General features: G+C 43.1%; 1 protein-coding gene and 1 non-coding gene across 5 annotated transcripts in view; one reads left to right on the forward strand and one right to left on the reverse strand.

The window, feature by feature from the left end:
- LOC126266596 (alpha-1,3-mannosyl-glycoprotein 4-beta-N-acetylglucosaminyltransferase A) overlaps positions 1-26,465 on the forward strand; it is a 705,207-nt gene that overhangs the window by 504,089 nt on the left and 174,653 nt on the right. The window lies entirely within an intron of this gene.
- On the reverse strand, positions 7,349-7,423 carry Trnas-cga (transfer RNA serine (anticodon CGA)). Its single transcript has one exon. It is a non-coding gene; the product is annotated as a tRNA-Ser (tRNA).

A 26,465-nucleotide genomic window follows, 5' to 3' on the forward strand; every position in this document is an offset into this window, starting at 1 on the left:
TCTGAGAACAAACATTACAATAAAACACAAAACACTTTTGGGGTAGTCCAAATACCCCGCTCGGTAAAATAGAGGTGTGAAAAAGCCTGATAGTTGCAGTGGACTGGGCGCGGCGGGTTTGCGCGCCTTTCTCAGCCAATCACGTAACGCGATTATGTATACGTCTCTATGGCAACGCCTCACTGTTGTCGCAGCTCTGTAGAAGGCTACTTACTACTGTCTCGCCTGTAGCACCTGGAGCTTCGCATCTTAAAGCTGGCAACAGCCCTACAAGCTGCCAGGGAACTTCTTAAGCTGACTCGAATATAGAAACTAATTATTTATTCATTATTTACGGTGGCATGCTCGATTCCGACAGTTGACAACGTAATGTAGAGTCTGGCGTGGAACTACACATTAAAGAGCTGGAACGAGTAGCTTGCCCGACTTGAAGTCCGTCTTCCCACCTGCCATCGCCCGTTCCGATAGTACTTACAAGGGAAACTTCCCACCGCATCCCTCCTCAGATTTTGTGATACGAGAGCCTAGTGGACAGCCCGTCAAAACCTGAAAACAGATCAAGCATGAAAACAAAAATGGCTCTGAGCACTATGGGACGTAACTTCTGAGGTCATCAACCGTAGCGTCGCGCTATCCGACTGTAGCGCCTAGAACAGCTCGGCCACACTGGCCGACCGCATTAAAGCAGCCAAAAAGAACAGCGTCGTGGATAAATGGTGACAGTGTTTGACCTGCAAACAAGCGAGCCGTGTTAAAATCTCCCTCGTGCGCGCGCCCGCCCCCCCTCCCTTCCCCCGCTGTTCGCAGTATCCAAAACTGTCTGTATCGTGATCTAACGTCGGTTTTGCAACAGCGAGGTGTAAGGAAGGGACCTACAATGACAGTTGATTCTGCACAACTACTCTATTAGCACCCGAAAGAAAGTCTCTTTCATGACAAAGAGACAAGTCAACGGAATCCTCTAGCGGAAAACACGTCTGATGTACCATACATGGCATTAGTGAAGCTATGATACGAATCTCTTACCAACGCACCTAATTTGTACGCCTGGTGAGTGAGATATGTCTCACTGCCAGATTTAGGTGTTCTTATTAATGTGAATGTGATCACTCACAAGGAAATGAAGACGTAATAGTTTGTCACATAAGCTGCAACAAATTAATGGGACAGTTTCACAATCACAGTTTCTGTGATCTGTCAAAACATATGTTTTTAACTGTTTTGAAGTTGCATTCCTTTTTGGAAATTTTGACTCTTGCTCTCCTTTGTTGTAACATATTTTACACTCTTTTATTTCTTTTTTCATTTCTGTGAGACGTCTGCGTGGTATCTGCCTGTTCTCACTATTCATTACGTGTATTTGCAATGGTAACGTATTCTTACCACATGACTCATTCTATAACCAATGTGTAGAATGACAAATGCCAGCACTACATAAAGGGAACAAATATTTCAATGATCATTATGATGATTCATAATGTTGCGAAATAAATAATAGTAAATGGTACGAGAGAGTTTGGAAGACAGCTCGTCCGCGTCACAGTCCAACACCGTGACCACTTAACCACGACGCCGTTGCTCTTTTAGGCTGCTCTACATTGCGTTTTGGCTCCTTCGACCGTTCACTGTTGCTATTCTGCTTTTATCCGAAGTTCCTGTTATCATGCTTCATCTGTGTTCACTAGGCCATCTTACCACTAAATGTGAAGGGAGTGTGAGGGGGCGTTTACCTAATTAGTGCAGTGCAGGTCTCGCGTGGTAGGTAAGATTCACCGAAGAGCTTAGCTCCCGGGATGACGATAGGCAGGCACATATGTTACTGCTTACCGCCAACCTCTCCGTGCCTAGTTTTAAAACCTCTGGCGACCATGTTTGTGATGTCCGTGGAAAATTTTCGACTAAAGATACACTGCTCAAAACTACGAGGGGAACATGACTTTAGGCATCTGCCGTTCTCCATAAAGCAATAAATGAGGACTGGACATGTTAGCAAATCACACGTTTATATTCAGAAAGTACACAACAAAAAAGTCTGCGTTCGTTTAGTTTCAAAAAGTGAAATGTTCGACAGGCGTCGAAAACGAAGTGTAAGCATTCATCCCGTCGTTCTGGGTACTTGTCATTGGACTTCCAGAGCCTCATAGTATCACCGCCTAACACCTAATTGGCATGCTTCATATAAATCTCTCTATCGATAGGGGTAGCGCAGTGGTTAATACACTGGACTCACATTCGGGAGAACGACATTTCAAACCCGCGTCCGGCCATCCTGATTAAGGTTTTCCGTGATTACCCGAAAACGCTTAAGGCGTGTGCCTGGATGGTTGCTTGGAGAGGGCACGGCCGGCTTCCTTCTCGTATAAGTCTACATTGTCGTATCCCTTCCCATACTTCAAGGGAGTCCGTGTTTCTTGGAGAGTGTGTGGTGGAAATGAACGCCCACGAACACGTCTGTCAAGTACGTCAAATACAAGTACAATGGGATTTAGGTCGAGACTCACAGCCGGCCATTCCATTACTTTAATGTCCAGGCAACACAAGACATCCCTGCCGACGCCCGCCACGTAAGCCCTGGCATATTAGAATGAACTCAGGACGACCACTACCGTATGCAACAGCCACAATATTCTCCAGTAGGATAATTGCGATGTACTGCCTGGCGGTAAGCCAACCATGGGTAACGAAAATTTCTGTACTGCTGCCAGCAATGGTGCCTGCCCGCACCGCCACAGAATCTTCGTCGAATCCGTGGATATCCTGCACAACATTTGGCAGGTACCTCTCACCACGGCTCTCTGCACACGAAGACGGCCATCACCTCGTTTTAGGGCATGCCTGGACTCGTCTCTTAATAGCACGTTTCGGCATTGCCGAAGTTCAATACTTTCAGCATTTCGCGGCTCTGTCAGCAACTGTATAAATATTAAATTCAAAATTAACAGCCTCAGTTGCGGAGTTACCTAGATTTACCTAGGTTTCAATTGAGATAACCCAACCTTTTTCAGAATTACACTTACTAATGTTTGTCCATGATGGACATTGTCAAACTAAAAGTACAAATACACCAAGTGTAGTCATACACTCCTGGAAATGGAAAAAAGAACACAGTGACACCGGTGTGTCAGACCCACCATACTTGCTCCGGACACTGCGAGAGGGCTGTACAAGCAATGATCACACGCACGGCACAGCGGACACACCAGGAACCGCGGTGTTGGCCGTCGAATGGCGCTAGTTGCGCAGCATTTGTGCACCGCCGCCGTCAGTGTCAGCCAGTTTGCCGTGGCATACGGAGCTCCATCGCAGTCTTTAACACTGGTAGCATGCCGCGACAGCGTGGACGTGAACCGTATGTGCAGTTGACGGACTTTGAGCGAGGGTGTATAGTGGGCATGCGGGAGGCCGGGTCGACGTACCGCCGAATTGCTCAACACGTGGGACGTGAGGTCTCCACAGTACATCGATGTTGTCGCCAGTGGTCGGCGGAAGGTACACGTGCCCGTCGACCTGGGACCGGACCGCAGCGACGCACGGATGCACGCCAAGACCGTAGGATCCTATGCAGTGCCGTAGGGGACCGCACCGCCACTTCCCAGCAAATTAGGGACACTGTTGCTTCTGGGGTATCGGCGAGGACCATTCGCAACCGTCTCCATGAAGATGGGCTACGGTCCCGCACACCGTTAGGCCGTCTTCCGATCACGCCCCAACATCGTGCAGCCCGCCTCCAGTGGTGTCGCGACAGGCGTGAATGTAGGGACGAATGGAGACGTGTCGTCTTCAGCGATGAGAGTCGCTTCTGCCTTGGTGCCAATGATGGTCGTATGCGTGTTTGGCGCCGTGCAGGTGAGCGCCACAATCAGGACTGCATACGACCGAGGCACACAGGGCCAACACCCGGCATCATGGTGTGGGGAGCGATCTCCTACACTGGCCGTACACCTCTGGTGATGGTCGAGGGGACACTGAATAGTGCACGGTACATCCAAACCGTCATCGAACCCATCGTTCTACCATTCCTAGACCGGCAAGGGAACTTGCTTTTCCAACAGGACAATGCACGTCCGCATGTATCCCGTGCCACCGAACTTGCTCTAGAAGGTGTAAGTCAACTACCCTGGCCAGCAAGATCTCCGGATCTGTCCCCGATTGAGCATGTTTGGGACTGGATGAAGCGTCGTCTCACGCGGTCTGCACGTCCAGCACGAACGCTGGTCCAACTGAGGCGCCAGGTGGAAATGGCATGGCAAGCCGTTCCACAGGACTACATCCAGCATCTCTACGATCGTCTCCATGGGAGAATAGCAGCCTGCATTGCTGCGAAAGGTGGATATACACTGTACTAGTGCCGACATTGTGCATGCTCTGTTGCCTGTGTCTGTGCCTGTGGTTCTGTCAGTGTGATCATGTGATGTATCTGACCCCAGGAATGTGTCAATAAAGTTTCCCCTTCCTGGAACAATGAATTCACGGTGTTCTTATTTCAATTTCCAGGAGTGTATTTTAAAAATGACACTTGGTGTATTTTTAGCTTGACAATGTCCATTATGGACAAACATTAGTAAGTGTAATTCTGAAAAAGGTTGGGTTATCTCAATTGAAACCTAGGTAAATCTAGGTAACTCCGCAACTGAGGCTGTTAATTTTGAATTTAATTGACGAAGTTCTCCGTTGACATGGAAACGGCAGAACTGAAAGCTAGCTGAAAATGTTGTCAAGGGGTATTTGAAAACGTCTGGGTCGTAGGGTCCTTTCTCGTAACTTGTTCATTACAATCTGATCGGACAAAGCGGCTCCAGTGGGCCTTCTGAGATGGTCCTGCAGTGCTCTGGCGGTATTCGACGCCGCAACGCAGAGATGGCCAGATACCGGTCTTCGCGTGGGGATGTAATGCGTCAGCCATGTAGCCTATTCACAACCTTTGGATGACACACAAAGAGGCATTTGCGTCTGCAGCAGCACGCTCGGAAGTCCATCCTTGTTGGATCTAACAGACCTCCCTTGAAACTTGCACTGTATCAAGATGTCACACTACATGTGCCTGGCTGAAAACGTCTATAGTTAATGACAACTCCCATCTGTGTCCCTCACTAGAAAGCACTGGGACGCCGGAGCTCACTGCGTTCTGTAGTGAGTAACACATCCAGTAAATGGCGAATGATTTTGATTGTTGCCTGCATTGAAGGCGAAGATTTTAAGCCATGCCGTAAGACAACAGATACGCCTGTATCAAAACAGATTTAACGTACCGAACGTTGATTCACGTGTTCCCCTAATTCTCTGGGACAGTGTATGTAATAAATGTAATGTTCAGTGTCAAGTATCTGAAGTACCTCAGGTACTTCAACTAAGAGTAATGTATTAATAATTGTGCGGTATGAAGGCTCTCCTTCAATGGTAGTTCCTGTTGAGGCATCAGTGAGGTAAGAAACATTTTCGTTCTAGTACTCTCGTTTCGTCGTTGATGAAAAACTGAACACAAAATGAAATCGGCACCATCTTTAGCGCATATGGACTAGAGCCGAACATTCTATAACGTGGGCTGTAGGTAACACAAAATGAAATGAACTGTACTGAGAATTGCTTACCTTAATTTATATTGTTGAATGAAAATGTTTCGTTGCAGGGTTAATAAAATATCCGCAACGATACTACGTGCATTGTACATGTCAAATTAGTGCTAGGAACCGCTGTTAAGTGCGAATTACGCGAAATAATAGAGCAATCGCACTCTCGCCCTAACTGTGAGGAAGCACGTACCTAACAGACAATAGAATACGGAGGTAATCCGTATTCTTACTTTTAAAGAAATTAAAAACGGGAATAAGACCCAACGATTCGATGCTCTATGTTAAATAATAATCATGATCTTTTCAATAAAAAATAAATTGCAGAACTGACTTCAGAAATTTATTGTACACCCTCAAGATAGTATTGTGTAAGGAAAAAAAAAACTTGAACCCAGAGGACATTACACATCGATGTAAGACCTTCGCAGATTGTGAGGACGGTTGGTAAGAGCACTAAACGCATTTTCAACCGAGAACATAATTTCAGAAACTGGTTTGGAACTGACACTTTCAAACGTAATACGTGGAGATGTTTCAAAAAACTGTTTTTAACAAATCTAAAAGCATGCACCAAAAATTTAAATTAAAATAAATCGCAAACACCCTATGTACTACAGTAGGAAACGCCGACTTAAAAAGTTTCCAAAAGGTATAATATAACTGCATGTATATTTCATGAGATACAGTTCCCACGAACGTGGAAAATGTTTCGTAAAAACAAGCGCGTAAAGTTTCAACTTGTGTTCTTTAATATTGAAGTAAAACCTTTATTCGCACCGAACAGTTGGCCTTTTTTTCCATTACGCTTACCAATCGAGGCGTTTTTTGCACGATTGGGATTACTTTTCGAACCTTCTATATCCGTATAAACGCGTCTGTCATTTTCAGGCACTCTTGTTTTACTTCGTATAAAAAACAAGCTAAATGATACGATAAGCAGACAAGAGGCAAACACGTGTTTCCAGACTGTTTTCCATAAACGATTGATGTAACGAAGAGATACTACCCAAAACTATCCGTCGATAACTATTACAGGATTAGACCAGTTGAATTCGAGCGCTCAAATCCACCAGACTCCAACGTAGTAAACCGCAGTTTTAACACATTTTAAGATTTATGGTACACTCGATATGAATTAAGCTTAAAAATAAGGAACATAAGTCAAAAGGTTTAAAAAAACTCCTAACCTGGTCTACATCCTTAGCGAATACAAGGAAACTTATAACTAGCAGGAAAAGTTTAAAATACAGCAAGAGGCATTTCGCGGAGAAGGAAGTCGTAATTACAGCATTTTATAGTTTAATAGTGGTACGTCCCTGTGCGTGGATAGATTAGCATTCCTGGAGATTTTGTTGAATTCAGTTATAAGAGCTGTAGATATGCGCGAATCTGGTAACGTAATACCTATTAACTGCAGAAGCAATTGAATAGCGGTGGATCTGATAGCGCCAGGTATTACGGGCTTGGTACTACTCAGTTACGCCTCGAAAACCTTTGTATGGTTCCTATTCATCCACATACGTGATCAATATTCAACGCCTAAGAACCCAGGGTAGTTTCTCAGGATCCAAAGGTAGTTCCATACAACTTACGGAGGATGTTGTTAAGAGTCTGAAGTTTCTGCGCTAGTTTCAGGTGGTATTGCCTGAGGGGGAAATTTCCAACATGACGTCTAGATATTTTGGATTCCAATTATGATGAACAAATCTCCAGAATGAGATTTTCACTCCGCAGCGGAGTGTGCACTGATATGAAACTTCCTGGCAGATTAAAACTGTGTGCCCGACCGAGATTCGAACTCGGGACCTTTGCCTTTCGCGGGCAAGTGCTCTACCAACTGAGCTACCGAAGCACGACTCACGCGCGGCACTCACAGCTTTATTTCTGCCAGTATCTCGTCTCCTACCTTGCAAGGCAAAGGTCCCGAGTTAGTGTGTCGGTCGGGCACACAGCTTTAATCTGCCAGGAACAAATCTGTCCAAAACTTAGATTTAGTTTTACGTTCGCCAGATAATTAGTCAAATAGCTGTTTTGTGCACACTAGATTGCGGTCTCCAGATTCTGAAATAAATCTGACTCTCTATATGTCTTCGGTCTGCAGTTGAACTGGGCTTTGCTCATGTAAGTTCTCTCCGTGAACAAGTCATCGTGGACACTACTACCTGTGTTATTACATGGGGTGCCGATCCAAAGGTGGGGCAGATCATGATCTGCCCTTCCTCCCCCCCCCCCCTCCTCTCTACTCTACCCCCTCCCCACCCCTCTCCCCATCCACCACCCGCAAGAAATTGTGGCGGCTCATATTTTATATAAATAAAGTTACAAATTTCGCAAGAAACTAACATTTGCAGGATAAAATAGCATGAAGACTATGTATGTCGGAAATGGCAGATTCTAAAACTTTCAAGCTACGTTTAAAACAGGACACTTTCCAGCAGCTTGCCTGAGGGTCTGTTAACGTGGATAGGCTTGTGCTTCAACGGAGACACTTCAGTCACGTAGAAGCGCGTACGCATTGAGCGTACCTGGTGTCAACATCAAACCCAGCATGGTTCGTGAATCTGCAAGCGCAAGTGGTAAACAGGAAGTTGACTAAGTCGGTACAGAATGGGAGGAGCGAGGGGGGAGGGGGGGGGGGCGGGAGGGGGAGGGAAGGCCTTCGCCAAAAGTAATGCATATGAAATTACCCCCAGTATGTTGCACAAAAATGTCTTTGCACAGGTAACTAGAGAAGTAACCCGTGAAGGTAATGTCTTAAACACCTAGCAACAAACAGACCCAAACCAACGTAGGCTGAAACTAGCGAAAGGAACATGAACCTCTTTTACGCGCTCATATAGACATAATTCGCAGACCAGTGTTATCAATCGTAAAAAAACTGATAATTCTGAGTGCACGCATCGATTGTATATTGCGTAAATTATGAAGTTATCGAAGTTCAGAGAATTTATAGTTCTTAAATTAATTGCGGCTTATACCAGTTGAGGAGTCCTGTATCCGCTGCTGTTCGTAAGCTAGTAATTTTGCTTGGTGGAAAGCAAGGCCTCCAAATTTTTTTCCGCGACAATTCTAAACTCTTTAAATAAAATAAACTTCATTTGCACTTCACATCTTTATTCTTCCTGTCTGCACATTCATTTCTCAACATAGTCCCTCCGGCCTCGAACACATTTCTCCCAACAAGAGACCAGTTTGTTGATACCGTCAATGTGGAATGTTTGACTTTGTTGACAGAGAAACCACCTCACCTCTCAGGTTTGGATAAATGGCAGCATCGATCGCAAATAGTGAAATCATTCATTTTACGGCTAGATTTCGGTCACTGTGTGACCATTTCAGTGCAAATTATTGGAACCTTGTAGGCCCATATCATCCTAGCCGCAGTGGTAACACCGGTTCCCGTCATATCACCGAAATTAAGTGCTGTCGAGCTGGGCTAGCCCTGGACGGGTGACCATCCGGTCTGCCGAGCGCTGTTGGCAAACGGTGCGCACTCAGCCCTTGTGAGGTAAACTAAGGAGCTACTTGTTTGACAAGAGTGCTGCCCACATGCCCCTCTCCATATCTGCATTCAGTGACGCCTGTGAACTGAGGATGACTCGGCGGCCGGTCGGTCCTGTTGGGCCTTCATTGCCTGTTCGGGCGGAGTTTAGTTTTCAGGCTTATATCATAATAGCACGAGATTCCAACATTTCTTGGTTGGACCAGCAACTGCTAAGGTTAAAAGATAGGCGCTTCTGTAAATTTAAAAACTATTTTATGCAGTAAAAGTGAAGAGATTTGTTCGAGGTAACAATCACAGCACACGTTATACCTCATACAAAATGTTGTGGTATTATGATATGGACCTAAAAGGTTCGAATAATTTGCACTGAAGATAGTCACACAGTGATAGAAATCCTGCACCGGCAACAGTTTCGCAGTTTTGGACGTAGTGTTGGCGCACTACCCCGGGCACAAGGAGGCATTCCACGACTTTCGTCACCCCAGTCCGTTGTCACTATGGTGCCAGCCGCTGCTCAGACTCCTGCTGCAGATCCGTTACGATGCGCCAGAACCATACGCCGAACACACCTACATGACTACTCTGCAATTCACATTTAAGTGCTTGGCAGGGATTCATCGAACCACAATCATACTATCTCTCTACTATTCCACTCCCGAACAGCGAGCGGGAAAAACGAACACCTAAACCTTTCTGTTCGAGCTCTGATTTCTCGTATTTTATGATGATCATTCCTACGTATGTAGGTTGGGCCCAACAAAATATTTTCGCATTCGGAAGAGAAAGTTGGTGACTGAAATTTCGTAAAAAGGTCTCGCCGCGACGAAAAACGTCTATGCTGTAATGACTTCCATCCCAACTCGTGTATCATATCTGCCACACTCTCTCCCCTATAACGCGATAATACAAAACGAGCTGCCCTTCTTTGCACCCTCTCGACGTCCTCCGTCAATCCCACCTGGTAAGGATCCCACACCGCGCAGCAATATTCTAACAGAGGACGAACGAGTGTAGTGTAAGCTGTCTCTTTAGTGGACTTGTTGCATCTTCTAAGTGTCCTGCCAATGAAACGCAACCTTTGGCTCGCCTTCCCCATGATATTATCTATCTGGTCCTTCCAACTGAAGTTGTTCCTAATTTTAACACCCAGGTACTTAGTTGAATTGACAGCCTTGAGAATTGTACTATTTAGAGAGTAACTGAATTCCAACGGATTTCTTTTGGAACTCATGTGGATCATCTCACACTTTTCGTTATTTAGCGTCAACTGCCACCTGACACACCATACAGCAATATTTTCTAAATCGCTTTGCAGCTGATACTGGTCTTCGGATGACCTTACTAGACTGTAAATTACAGCATCATCTGCGAACAGTCTAAGAGAACTGCTCAGATTGTCACCCAGGTCATTTATATAGATCAGGAACAGTAGAGGTCCCAGGACGCTTCCCTGGGGAACACCTGATATCACTTCAGTTTTACTCGATGATTTGCCGTCTATTACTACGAACTGCGACCTTCCTGACAGGAAATCACGAATCCAGTCGCACAACTGAGACGATGCCCCATAGCTCCGCAGCTTGATTAGAAGTCGCTTGTGAGGAACGGTGTCAAAAGCTTTCCGGAAATCTAGAAATACGGAATCAACTTGAGATCCCCTGTCGATAGCGATGGTCTTCCCTCTCTGTAGTGCCCCGGGGCCGATCAGAACCCGTCTTCTTACTACTGCTGACAGTAATAATGTCCAGGGGCTACATTCCTGTCCAGTCTTACTGCAGTACCGCAGTAGGAACACCAAACAACTCGTAAATGTAACATGGCCTCGTTCAAATCTAGTGGGGGTGTTCACAACGTAGTCCTTGTCGCCTTAAAGGCATTTTTGGCTGGCATCAACTCACCACGTCCAGTCTGAAAGGTAAATAACGCCCACGATCGTTACAGTCAATATTTAAAGCAAACGTGATTCGCACCCTAGTAGTTGCCCGACTAACGCCATAGTTGCGCGATTGACGAGAAACCTGAATATACAATATATTTCAGGTGTAGAAACACGCCTACCATCTTTAGTCCGTCACGCAACCTCTTGTTCAGATTTTCCCCGTAAGTCTATTACACAAGACTGCGTCTGGAACGTTTTATGGAATGGACGCACAATATTCAGCTTCAAATATATTTTGTTTGAAACGAGAAATAAACAGACAGTTTACACGGAGCGCCGCACGAAACTCGTGATTAGCTGTTGTGTTCGGACTGACTCCATCTGTGGTGAGCTCTCCACGCTACTTTGTCCTGTGCGAGCCGCATTTCCGAACAACTGCTGCAGCCTACATCCATTGCAACCTGTTTACTGTATTAATGCCAGATCTGCTTCTGCCTGTACTTTAACCCCTTCCCCATACCCACTCAATCACACTGGTACATGTCAGACGAATATCTTCACAAAAACTTATGACACCAAAATTATAATAGATTTCAACAAATTTCTATGTTCGAGAAACTCTTTTCTTGCCATTGTCAGTTTACGTTTCCTACCCTCTCTACTTCGGCCATGATCAGTTACTTTCCTGACTAAATAGCATAACTCGTCTACTACTTTGGTGTGTCGTTTCCTAAACAAAATCCTTCAGCATTGTCTGGTAAAATTGGACTTCATTCAGTTACCATTGTTTTGCTGTTGTTGATGCTCATCTTGTACCAGCCTTTAAGCACTGTCCTTTCGTTTGGACTGCTCTTCAGAGTCCTTTGCACTGTCTGACAGAATTAAAATGTCAACAGCAAGAATCAACATTATTTCTTCGCTCGTAAATTTAGCTGCTCCTCCACATTTTCTTTGGTTTCCTTTACTGCATCGCCAGTGAACAGAATAAATAAAATCGGGAGATGATACAACCTTTTTTTACTCCTTTACAAATTCTTACAACTGACATCTGGACCCAGTTGAGTTTATAAATAGTCTTTCGTTCCCCGTATGATTCCTGCTACCTTCAGAATTTTAAAGAGTGCATTCTAGTCACCATCTGCAACACGGAAACCACCCGGTAATTGAATTTCTATGCTTTTTATGTTATGGTACGTGAATTTCAGAAATCAAATATCAATCCACGACTGCAGTTCGACACAAATAGTATTGTTTTTTCATTTAAACAACGTTTATTAACGATCTTCCATAATAAGATCGGCAGTTAAGAATGTATATTTCCAGTAAACACTGTATGTGTGCGACGCGTAAGTAGAAGTGAGACGTTCATTTTTCATAAAAATGGTTTTTAGGTGTGTGTCGTTTGGCATGTATTCGAAGAATTTTATATCTAAATGACGTACGTATTCGAAGTGAAAATGCAAGGACGACAGTGAGAGTTCCTGCAATCTTTATGCATGTTAGTTCATACATCCTGGGACTCGAGAATCTCAGATTTTTGCTGGTTTTTGATAACGGTACTAGTCCCGGGAATTGTATCAATTCTGATTTCTCAGACTAGCTCGAACATACAAAAAGAAGCGAGCAGGGGTCTTCAGTCTACATGTAGACATATAAGATTTAATGAAAATATTTATTTACTTAAACATGAAAACATACATTGTATATTCGTCTATGTTTTTAATTCATTATGAAGGCAGTGTTTGCTCTAAGGACAAAGATTTGTTGTGTGATATGATTACATTTTAACAATTTTCAGATTCTTTTACTTGTACTGCGAAACCCTGCTTCTTGACAAACTCATGATACCACGTCAAGGGGAAATACTCTAAAATTTTTTACGAGTGAATTTTTGAGTACGAAAATGTGACATAAATGGCCGTATCATTTGATTTCATTGACTTAGAAGCCTAAAATTTTTGCACCGCCAAGTGACCATATTTTGAGCTTGATAAGTAAACAAATTCTTGAGAAAAACCTTTCTTGACAGACAGACTGACAACACAGCTATCATAAGAGTTCCGTTCTAATCGACAGAGGCACGAAAACATAAAATAAAGAAAATTACGGATTCGAGGCTTGATCATGCGATTACCCATTCAAGCGCTACTGATTTTTCCCATCTTTATGTATTTTGCGCTTCACGGAAACGCTCGTAGAGCACGCACATTTGCTTGACAATCTGAATCCTCTGGAAATTTTTTAGAATCTGTCGTGTTTGTACCGCGTGGATTGGATCCGGTGAAGCATCTTAAAATATGTACGGCAGCGTATCTGTTAGAAAATATAGATAATCGTGGCTATTTAAAATTCCATCAGTAAGCTGAGGATTAATAAGCGTTTCTCGAAAAAACCACGTCGCACGTTGACGGGTCAAGGTTGTTGCTTATTAACTTCTCTCATCCAGCGTGGATTTTGAGCTGACAAGTAGTGCATATTGCGATTATTGGTTTGCCCGCGGTTGGTGAACAAAGAGTTAAAAAAATCTCACATAGCAACGCCGTATCGCTTATCTGTTTTAACAGAAAACAGTTGGGGGAACTGTAACATACTGTGCAAGGTTGCCATGAAGCTGCTGAAGGAGAATAATGTAGCAGTTCATTGAACTTCAGTATTCGCAGGACAGCCCTGTAGCTCATCTCTCGCACATTCAGGCTGCCTTATAGTGAGATGTGGATTGTGTGTTACTGCTGCTGGAATTTTAGTTGAATTTCTCCAGCAGTTGATGTCCTTCGTTGCAGTACCCTATTCTTCACCCATCCGTTGCTTTCTTTTTATGGATGTTTGCAAATCCAGATCATGAGGTCTTGGCAAGACCAGGATCCCGTTAGACAATCGAACCTATGTTACACCAGTTTGGCGACATGAGCCATAAACGAAAACTATACTTACTCTCCCGACTGTCGCACACACTGCCATTGACAGAATAACTTATCTGATCGCTATAACGGCAGAGCTCAGAATGACGGTCAACTGACGCGCAGGTAAAAACAGGAATCGTATTTCAGTTACGTGTCACTCACGGTGGCTGCAGTAGGACAGTGTTTTGCGGCACTGTTATCCTGCTACTATGTGATAAAGGTCCACACACATTTTCCGATCTGCCTACGACGGGGGCAAACATTTGTAATGGGACACGCTCCTCTAACACTACCCTCTTTTTATATAGAAATAACCGATACCATGTATATTATCAATACTTGTGTAGGTGATCATTCTCGGCTGTTTCACTGAAAGAATTTCATTTGATTTTCTATACGATGGATTATATTTCAGACTAAAATGTATGAAAAGAAATTAAATTGTTACAATCGATACAGCTAAAATTATTTCTTTTCGAAATATGACATATTTAGAATTCATTATTAATTGCAAAATGTGACGCCAAATATAAAATTTATTTCTGGATTAATTTATAAAAGTTACATATTGTTGATGATTCTTCTTTTGTTAAAAAAGTACGTAAACTCTCTTGCTTTGTGAAGTCTGTGGAATATTGTGAGTACTGCAGAATGTAGGGAGTAGTGGGCATGTCTCTGAAGAGACGTATTTATATGATCGACACTAACGATGTAATTTGGAACATTAAGTGGAAATTGTAAAAATAGTTTGATATTTAATAATCTGACAAAGAATGAAATTTAAGAAATATACAGGCAAATCTTAATCAGTTATTTAGTAATCAGGAACCCACAACGTTAAATCAAAATTTCAGCGGCAAGAATGCACCCCTAGATGAAGCCAACGGAAAATGAAAATAAGCAAAAAAAAATTCTTTTGTGTATCTTACGCCTCTCCCAGCTTTTAAAAATAATAGAAAGACTAAGAAATTTAATGGTGATGAGTAGATGGGTGTGATTACACATGTGCACATATCAAAAAGTGTTGTAATTCAGCAGCTATAAACGTCCAAAACGACTGAGGTCAAAAAATTCGCCACTGTCAGCTATAACTTGAAGAAAGCTGTACCTCACTGTGTTCACTCCTTCGGCGTATACATAGTAGGAAAAAACATGTAACGCCCTGAAGGGCAACACATTCTGTTGAGGAGGATGTAACAAGTTTAGCCGAAATCGCGCACGCGCACACACAAAAGCAGTGCTTCCCAACCTTTCTTCGACAATTACCCGTGAACGCCATTAGACATTAAATGATGAAAGATGATTTATTTATTCATAAATTCTTGACACTTACGTCATCACTTAAATAGATTGTGCAACATCTCAGCATAACACAAAGAACTTGATAGTTTCATTGACCAATCTCGACAACAACTGGAACTTTAGGAGTTTTTGACTACTAAAATTCCTATAAGTACATAGGTTCCGGATGCTTCTAGAACAGAAAGTAGTTCAAATGAATTTAATTATGACTGTCTTAATTGAAATTGCTTTTCAGGTATAATTTACATAATGTTTTCTGGAAATCATTTTGTATACAAAGATTTGTTGTTCTGGTCTGAAGACTGGTTTGAGACAGCGCTCAATGCTACTCTATCCTGTGCAAGCTTCATCATCTCACAGTAACTACTGCAACCTACATTCCTCAGAATCTGTTTAGTGTATTCATATCTTGACCTCTGTCTACGAATTTTGCCCTCCACGCTTTCCTTCAGTACTAAATTGGTGATCCCCCTGATGCCCCAGAACGTGTCCTACCAACCGATCCCTTCTTCTAGTCAAGTTGTGCCACAAATTTTTCTTCTGCCCAATTCTGTTCAGTACCACCTCATTAGTTACGTGATATATCCTCTAATCTTCAGCATTCGTCTGTAGCAACACATTTCGAAAGCTTCTATTCTCTTCTTGTCTAAATTATTTATCGTCCATGTTTCACTTCCACACAAATACTTTAAGAAGAGACTTCCTGACACTTAAATCTCTACTTGATGTTCACAAAATTTCTCTTCAGAAACGCTTTCCTTGCCATAGCTAGTTTACATTTTATATCCTATCTACCATCATCAGTTATTTGGCTCCCCAAATAGCAAAACTGCTTTACTACTTTGTCTCATTTCCTAATCTAATTCCCTCAGCATCGCCTGATTTAATTCAACTACATTCCGTTATCCTCGTTTTGCTTTGGTTGATGTTCATCTTATATCCTCCTCTGAAGACACACTCTATTCCGTTCAATTGCTCTGCCTGGTCCTTTGCTCTCTGATAGAATTACAATGTCATCGGTAAACCCCAATTTTTTTTTCTTTTCCATGGATTTTAATGCCTACTCCAGATTTTGCTTTTATTTCCTTTACTGCTTGCTCAGCATTGAATAACATCGAGGACAGGCTACAACCCTGTCTCACTCCCTTCTCAATCACTGATTCCCGTTCATGCCCCTCTACTCTTATTACTGTACTGCCATCTGGTACCTGTACAAATTGTAAATAGCCTTTCGCTCCCTGTATTTTGCCCCTGCCACCTTCAGAATTTGAAAGAGTATCCAAACACATTCTTCAGAGATTCCTCTAAGTCTACAAATGCAAGAAAGGTAGGTTTGCCTTTCCTTAATCTTTTTTCTAAGTCGTAGGGTCAGTATTGCTCAGGTGTTTCAAAATTCCTACAGAATCCTAACTAAACTTCCCCGAGGTCGGCTACTACCAGGTTTTTCATTCGTCTGTAAAGAATTCGTGTTAGTATTTTACAACTGTGATCATTAAACTGATAGTTTGGTAACTTTCACACCTGTCAACATCTGCTTTATTTGGAATCGGAATTATAATAATCTTCTTGAAGTTTGAGGGTATTTTGCGTGTCTCATACATCTTGATTACCAGGACTGGCTCTCCCAAGGCTGTCAGTAGTTCTAATGGAATGTTGTCTACTCCCGGAGCCTTGTTTCGACTTAGGTCTCTCATTGCTCTGTCAAACTCTTCACGCAGTATCGTATTTCCCCATTTCATCTTCATCTACATCCTCTTCCATTTCCATAATATTGTCCTCAAGTACATCGCCCTTGTATAGACCCTCTATATACTCCTTCCACCTTACTGCCTTCCCTTCTTTGGTTAGAACTGGGTTTCCATCTGAGCTCTTGATGTTCATACAGGTGGTTTCCTTACCTCCAAAGCTCTCTTTAATTTTCCTGTAGGCAGTATCTATCTTACCCCTAGTGAGATAAGCCTCTACATCCTTACATTTGTCCTCTAGCCATCCCTGCTTAGCTATTTTTCACTTCCTGTCGATCTCAGTTTTGAGACTTTTGTATTCCTTTTTGCCTGCTTCACTTCCTGCTTTTTCGTATTTTCTCCTTTCATCAATTAAATTCAATATTTCTTGTGTTACCCAAGTTTTATAGCAGCCCTCGTATTTTTACCTGCTTGATCCTCTGCTACCTTCATTATTTCCTCTCTCAAAGCTACCCATACTCCTTCTACTGTATTTCTTTCTCCTATTGTCAATCGTTCTCTAATATTCCCTCTGAAACACTATACAACCTCTGGGTCTTTCAGTTTATCCAGGCGCCATCTTCTTAAAATCCTACTTTTTTTGCCGTTCCTTCAGTTTTAACCCACGTATTCTGCTTAATTATTTATGCACTTAATTATTAATAATGCGGGTTGCAAATTTTGACAATATAAAACTGTCAGCTTCCTCGCTTTGTAGAACTGTTGAATTTTCGATAGTAAAATTAGAAAATTAGAAAAATTGAAAACAGCAATTTTGTTCACTTGAAAACTAAAACATAATAAGATTAGTTTCACTGTAAAGTGGTTTTTGACTTACGTTAAGAATTGTGTTTACTAATTTTCATAGTTAAAGATCGATGTTGTCTAATGAAGCGCTGTTAAAAATAGCGTTTTGGTGATCAGATACGCTGAAAATTATCTTTAGATGTGGAATATATAATTCAAATATAAAAGCTGTGAGGCCCAAATTTATACACAATCGACTATTTCATTTGCACTAAAATGTTCTGAGGCGGCGTAATTATTCACATGGACAACTTTGTTGTGAATTCTGGGTGTATTTTCGGGAATCTCTCTTCGTGTTCCAGAGAATTTAAAAGCTGTGAAAAATATGTGGGAAGTTCTTGGCAAATTTCTTAATTATATATAAATTGCTATTTATATTTTGCCGGTTGCATGTTTGGGATGGCTTGCTGTACGCCCTCACACTGTATAACTGCAGTAAAAATGTAAATGCCGTGTGGCTAGCGCCTCCCGTCGGGCAGACCGTTCGCCTGGTGCAAGTCTTCAGAGTTGACGCCACTTCGGCGACTTGCTTGTCAATGGGGATGAAATGATAAGGACAAAAGGACAACACAACACCCAGTCCTTAAACGGAAAAAATCTCCAACCCATCCGGGAATCGAACCCGGGCCGTTAGGAATGGCATTCCGTCGCGCTGACCACTTTTTTAATCTCATTTTATTCGTTTTCGTTCGTCGTATCTGCTCTGGGCGGACGTCGAAAGACACCCGTTTCAGTTCGTTGTTGATGGGTTAACTCAGTTCTTTTTATTGCACAGGGCAGCTAGCCCTCTGACCGAACACGCTGAGCTACCGTGCCGGCAAGCCACTAAGCTACCAGTGGCGGACTATAACTGCAGGTTGTGGTATCTTTACTTCATTCCTCCTCTTATGTACTCTTGTGTTAGTACACATTTAGTGTTTCATCTGCTGGTATCATCTTTAACTGTGTTTACTTTTCCAAATAACAGCTTCAAATATGTGTAGACAAATGCGTTTGTCAAGTTGAGTAACGGCTGCATGTTGACAATGCTTAGAATACGTGAAGGAGGGAGAGAGAGGGGGGGGGGGGAGGAGGGAGCATCAGTGAATTCCACACGAGCCAGGAGGCAAGCTGCTACTGACACCTGGTGCTGTTGTTGTTCAGCCTGTTCGTACAGCCTTCCCGTGTACGGCTGGTGAGTCGCACCACAGGCGGCGGTGTTAGCGCAGCTACTGTGCCACGTGCCTTTGTCTCTTGTGTTTGCTCGGTACGGGAACAGAGCCCCCACTACACAAGCCAAACGCTTCTCTCGTCGCCTGAGGATGTCACCAAACTGCCTTCCGAAACACCAGCCTTTCACACTGAGAGCGTGCCCATTGTAGGCAGTGAGATCATGCTGGGAGACGCATCTAGCGCTCGCTGTACTTCGAGTTACCTTCCGTCGTGTCCCTTTTTTTCCACTAGCACGTATGGTCACAAGTCTTCATTTAATGACGACCAACATGGAGATAAAGATACTGGTTTTTCTTTAAACGGAACTTCCAATATCTGGACAAGTTTACACTTTTGAGAAATGTAGAGATACAGGATGGGGCAAATAAGTTTCCCGGAGAACAGAGTTCCAGCGTACAAAGAAATACAGCAGAGGAAAGGAAATAGTCCTAACCTGACTCTAGATGATGTTAAAAGTGACCACAATTCATCTCTTGGCACGTTTGTACGCTGGTGAGTAAGTTGCTGCGGCGGATCGAAGCTAGATTGCTGCTGTCTCATCCGAAATGTTCTGCTGCAGTTCAAGACTGACGGTTGTTGGAATACACTTTGCACTTGAGGGCTCCCCACACAAAGTAAACGCACGCTGGCAGATGAGATGAGCTGGGTGGCCAGCTAAGGCTGCGACCAGACTGACCTCTGCTTACATCTGTCAGGCGTGAAGATAGCGTAAATATACTCAAAGGTTTGGTTGGGTGTATGGGCAGTTGCACCATCCTGTTGGAAGTAGCTGTATGCCTTCTCCTCCATTAATGCTGCCCCAGATGGTTTCAAAATGTTGGCAATGTAACGAGCCGATTTCGGCGTCCGATGAAAGATGGGACAGGTAATGCAGCATACAGACAACGCACACCAAACCCCGACCTTCCGATCATCCAGTGGTGTTTCCTGGAACTTCCGCGGATACTCTGCTGCCCGGAAGGTGTGATTCTGTGAGTTGACATAACCACCCAGGTGAAACCAGAATACATCAGACATAAGGAACAGATCCATGTCCAAGTCCTACATTGTTACCTCAGTGAAGAGCCACTCAGAAACATGGAGGCACTGAGGAGCATGTGTTGGTTCTGATGCATGAACGACACACACATGGTAGGGATACATGTGCAGGTCAAGGTGGAGTATTCGACGTGATACGTCAGGTTCTTGAGACAGGCGTCGGGTTGATTTGGTGGGGTTCTGAAGAATTTTCTGGCGAACTGCAGCGACATTTTCTGATGTGAGAGCACATCTTGAAATATTTTGACTTGTTCAAAACAGATCCCGTCGGGCGCCATTTTCGGACTATGCATCGCATGGCAAACTTTACTGGCAATTTGACACCATTAAACGTCTCAACAAACAACTGACCACATCGTTCCCAGGATGTCGAAAGTGACTTCTGGGCCCTGGTCAGCAAGTTGCTGAAGGCACATCGAAGCTGGACTGCTGGAACTTTCCACAACGAACATCCGCTGCTCCACTGAGTGTACCATCGTCACTCGCAGTGACACAGCCCATACTATTCTCTGAACCGGTGTGGATTACGTGGCGAGCGTACACGTAGTGTGTGCGTCGCAAGGTGTGGTTATGCGCATATATTCACGTCCAGTCGTATCCACTCGTCTGAGCCACTTTTATTTGCCCCACCCTATACAACTATCGCATGGGTCTAAGAAAGAATTAGGGACAAATAAAAATTTGAAATGTAAAGTGGGGAAATTTTTGTTACTAATTTGCAGTATTCACAATATTTTTGCTTACGTCCAACGCTTTTCCAGTTTAATGGACCACATTAAAGTTTTTTCATGTAACGGCTGCTTCAGTTTATGGCTTAGCAGCAAATGGGTAATGCGGTTCTCAGTTTTACGAGAAAAAGCGTCTCGGAGGAGCTTAATTAACGAATAAAACAAGTATCCACGAATGGGTGTTTTCTACGTTCAAGAAAATGGTCGCATTTCCTTCCACACGTCAAATAATTTAACGTGTTTATAGTTGTAATTTAGTCAAATGACGCACTTTATGAGCCTAGGTTGTATTAAAAAAAGCAATATTTTCCTGGTTTACGTAAACAGATGAAAATTACTCAGAGGCGTAGGTGTCAGAAATTTAGTCATTCGTACACATACGGCGCGAAAATTATTACCATTAAATTATTACCGTTAAATTTACTCGTCACGATTTGGTACTTAAATTAGCGAATTTCCTAACCCTGCTAACTTTGCTGATAATTACTCTTCCCCTTGCCGACGATAGGTTGTTCCATCATTAGTATTATATGATCGTTTGGCTGGAGTTCATTAACTGCAAAGGTTTGAAATGTTGCTATATGTGTATGAAGCTCTTTGCCGAAAGGCATCATCGAATTATAGCAACAAAATCGTGCCGCGAAAATCGAATAAAGTTTCAGCTTTAATGACTGCTTCAGTCTTGGATGACATTCCTTACAGGAATTCTACAGACAGGCAACAGCTTTATTTCGAATGTTGTACTTCCTCTATCAGAGTGTTGGCGACCGACCACATCTGAAGGCTCTGCATAACTACTGCAGTACTAGCATGTGCGGGGTTGCCAGGTTTTTCCGTTCCTTTTTAGCTAATCGTTCAACAAAAATAGCCAAACTACCGCCATTTTTAATCAGTTAACTTAGTTGCGGTAATCGTAGGCCAAACTGTCCCGACTTCACATCGACAATCCTGAAAAACTTTCAATGAGCTGGTTGATTGTTCAGTAGCTGGTAAAACACACACACACACACACACACACACACACACACACACACAAGAGTAGACATACCGAAGAATCTTCTCCTTTCCTCCTCCTTGAAAGGAACAGTTCTAGATACCAGCTGGAAATTGAAATCCAGGCACACTGAGTGAGCTATGGAGCCAATCAAAAAACAGCCAGTCATACTGTAACTGCAATAGTGAGAAGGTGGAAGATACAGTAGTTACAAATACAGTTACGGTTATCGTACTTATTGAGAACTTATAACACCATAACGTGAAATGGGTTTGCATCACTTTACCAAACATAAAGAAGGGATAGCCTTATGTATAGCTTCGATTACCAGTCACTCACTTCCGTCTTCTTCAGAATTGCTGTTAACAGCTGTTGAATAACGTGACTTACTGAATCTTCCAAAAATGTTTGACTAAAACGGTAACATTCTGAACGAGGTCAATATCTTTATCATCTAGATACACCATATCGTTATTGACAGAATCAATTATTTCTTGCAAACTATTTTGCACAAATAAGGGTTTGAATACCATTCTAGTTAGTAACATGATCAACATTTTAACATCATAGACATGTCCAGTTTAGAAATTTGTGTGCTAAAAAAGTAGACTGAATTTATCTCAAAAGAATGTGTTCCAAAACTGATAAATATATATAGATATCATTTTGCACCATCTCAATATAGTGTTCTTGCCATAAAAAATTTTCTGGCCTGCCACTTTCCGCACTTTATAGTGTTGTAGTATTGCGTTTACACTACACCCACATAGCCACCTGGAAGTCCTTAGCTGAACAAAATTGTGAAATGTTTTCTAGTTACGATAGAGAATTTTAAATAACCTTTGGTATTGTTCCCACTAAAGACTGAAATGCAGTCACTTGCAAATTTCGTTTGCAGCTGAAATCTAAGTTTGCAGGAAGCACTTCACGGGCCTGTGAACTGAGTGACAAATGCACCGAATTACGTGCATTTTATCATTAACTTTTTTGAACAGAGCAAAGACTGAATTCCGTATCCTACATAAATTGCTACCACCGTCCGTTTCCATCCCTACTATTTTATTTGCAACCAATGACAACTTTTGCAAATACAACTTCAGTGCTTCATACAAAATCATTGCGGTTGATTTCTTAACCTGTACTAACTCAAGAATGTCTACGGTTACTGTCCCTTTTATCCTGCTGTAGTACCTCACACAGACATAAACATATCTTGCTCCCCTACATTGGTACGGTCGTCTATAATTGTTACCAATGCCATATGTTCTGAAACATACACAACTAACCTGCGAATGTTATTCATGTGTAATTCGGAACGCCATATGTTCGTGCAGTAATGACTCCTGGATACCAGATCAATTTCGAAACGCGTCATATGAGGGAGAAAGCCGTTCCTTATCCAACGTTTGACCTTCATCATTGCGACCCAGTCGGTCCGAATGGAGAACTACTGATCATGGACGCCTGCCTCCTGCATGCCTCTTTTTTATTTCAGTAATATAAATATGACATGCTTGAAAATCTTGGAATCTGGTCAATATCAATGTGAAAAGCAGGCGAAAATAGAGGTTCTAGATGCGAGAGCCCAAATTTGTACGGAACACTGAGTGCGCGAGTCCTATTCGCACCTGGCCAATTTTTTTATTGATGAGTGCATTGCTACATGAACAGCTGCTAGTGGCGCTTTCTCTTTCCCGGTATAATTAACGACCTGCACACAATAATGTAATTTCTGTCTTTGCTTTTGAGGACACCGACCTTTCATTTTTAGTACATGAGACTTAGCTGCTGCATGCCTCTGCAGATCAGTCTTCTGGGCACATAGATATTTAGTACAAGTTCTGCAACAATTTCTTCGAAGCGATTGACATGTCTCAAACAGTCAGAGAGCCTGTGACACCGAGATATACCTGTATATTTTAGTCGATTGTCTATTAGTATTATCGTTCCGATTTAGGTATAATTAGTAAGCATTCACCGCACCGCAGTGGTACAATTAATAAAATATATACGTACTACATACTCTGTGAACCAGGACACCCCCCAAAAACATACATTTTTCTTATTAGTTGTACTGTGCTGCCAGGTACTCCACATCAGCGACCTCAGAATAGTGAAAGAGCAGAATGGGCCTTGCGCGGTACTCTAGGACTTCTAACAACGTGGTCAGGTGATTGGGTGACACTTACCATACATCCGTACGCGACATTTCCACACTCCTAAACATCCCTAGGTCCAATGTTTCCGATGTGATAGTGAAGTGGAAGCGTGAATGTACATGTACAGCACAAAAGCGTACAGGCCGACCTTGTCTGTTGGCTGACAGAGACCGTCGACAGTTAGAGGGTCGTAATGTGTAATAGGCAGATGTCTATCAAGACCATCACACAGGAATTCCAAACTGCATCAGGATCCACTGCAAGTACTATGACAGTTAGGCGGGGTGTGAGAAAACTTGGATTTCACGGTCGAGCGGCTGCTCATAAGCCACACATCACGCCGGTAAGTGCCAAACGACGCCTCGCTTGGTGTAAGGAGCTTAAACATCGGACGATTGAACAGTGAAAAAACGTTGTGTGAAGTGATGAATCACGGTACACAATGTGTCGATCCGATGGCAGGGTGTGGGTATGGCGAATGCCCGGTGAACGTCATCTGCCAGCGTGTGTAGTGGCAACACTAAACTTGGGAGGCGGTGGTATTACGGTGTGGTCGTGTTTCTCATGGAGGGGGCTTGCACACATTGTTTTGCGTGACACTATCACAGCACATACCTACATTGATGCTTCAAGCACATTCTTGCTTCCCGCTGTTGAAGAGCAATTCGGAAATAGCGATTGTATCTTTCAACACGATCGAGCACCTGTTCATAGTGCACTGCCTGTGGCTGAGTGGTTACACGACAACAACATCCCTGCAATGGACTAGCCTGCACAGAGTCCTGACCTGAATCCTACAGAACACCTTGGGGGATGCTTTGGAACGCCGACTTCGTGCCTGGCCTCAGCGAGCGACATAGATACCTCTCCTCAGTGTAGCACTCTGTGAATAATGCGTTCCATTCCCTAAGAAACCTTCCATCACATGATTGAACGAATGCCTGCGAGATGGAAAGCTGTCATCTAGGCTAAGGGTGGACCAACACCATACTGAATTCCAGCATTACCGATGGAGAGTGCCACGATCTGGTAAGTTATTTTCAGCAACGTGTCCGGATACTTTTGATCACGTTTTTGTACTTTTCGCGCAGTCACGTGCTTTACATTCTCAGCGACATTTTCTAAAGCTCATTGTTGCATGGGTTTGAAAGTGCACTAATCATAACCCGCACTCCATAATTCCTTTTCTACGTTAGCTCTTTTAACTGTTGCGTTGACTCCAAAACAATAGTTTATGACAGCTAGAACTGCTGTTGCCTGTTACTGCATCATGAAAGAAAGAGAAACGAGCGCATATAAGAAGGAAGTACCATTGTTCTTGTAGTAGTGTGTCGGGTTTTGTTGCGTCATGAAATAATGCAAAATCAACCAGGAGAACGATAGATCATAATATACAATGGGTAAATTGCCATACCTGGCAATCCTTTCGTGCGTGGTTGAAAGCAACATTGTTGAACCCGGAAATGCTTAACTGCGCATTGTCGCATTTTACACGTTGTACAAGATAAGTCAGGCCTAGAAATTTAGTTTAAAAAAGTGATGCAGATAAATATTTGATTCTTTAAACGGCATACGGTAAAACATTTAAATTTTATACAGTTTTAAAAATATCATTCCCATGGTGTACATTCTTTTTAGTACACTGCGTTATTCGAACAGTGAAGTACCTTTAAACTGTTTCCAGCATATCGACGGGTATGTTTGCGACAGATGGGCAGGTGAACCACGGTGTTAGTGATCTTTATCAACATGTGATTTTATACACCACTATAAATAGTCGCCGGGGCTAAAGCAGGTGACAGTGATGGCCGGTGCAGACCGCCCGATGCAGACCAGTCCTGGGAAGTGTTGCCGCTAAACAGCCATCGACATACCGTGAATGTGCAGTGGCACCATCCTACTGGAACCACACACCTTCCACACCAGTCCCATTGGATATTGGCAGAAAACTCTCCTGAATCATGTGAACATGTCGGTCAGAAATCAACGAAACTACCCGTTTGTTTCCTTTAAAAAAGATCGGTGGCCCAATAAATTATTCCAATTAGTGATACTCCACATCACATACACGTTATGAAAGCAGAGAACACTGAGGTTGAGGAGGAGGTGATTTGTGTTCAGCGTCCCGTCAACTAGGTCATTAGTGACGGAGCACAAGCTCGCAGTAGGGAAGATTGGGAAAGGAAATTGGCTGTGCCCTTGAAAAGGAACCATCCCAGCATTCGCCTAGAACGATTTGGGGAAATCGTGGAAACCTACATCAGGATTTCTGCATTCGTGTTTGAACCGTCGTCCTCACCAATGAGAGTCCAGTGTGCTAAGCACTGCACCACCTCTCTCAGTATTGAGCTTGTCTGGGGGTGTCAGGTCACCAGTAGTGCTTGTTCCGCTCCCAAAACGTGGAAGTGAACCTCCTAACTGAAGAAAAAAAGTGTATCGAGGCATGCCAAGAAACGACTCAAATGCATGTTCTCCAGGGCAAAATTGCCCGGATTAAGTTTCTCCACCGCCGCCAAATTGTAGGGGTGAAATTTCAGCGTTTCATGAAGGATTCGCCTCACAGAACGAGCGTACAACCCAACAACAGCAGCAGCATGTTTGCGGCCAGACTGCTGAGGGAATCGCGAAACAGGAAGCCTTATGCCAA

Source organism: Schistocerca gregaria, chromosome 4 (assembly GCF_023897955.1).
Source record: "Schistocerca gregaria isolate iqSchGreg1 chromosome 4, iqSchGreg1.2, whole genome shotgun sequence".
NCBI classification, from domain to species: Eukaryota; Metazoa; Arthropoda; class Insecta; order Orthoptera; family Acrididae; genus Schistocerca; species Schistocerca gregaria.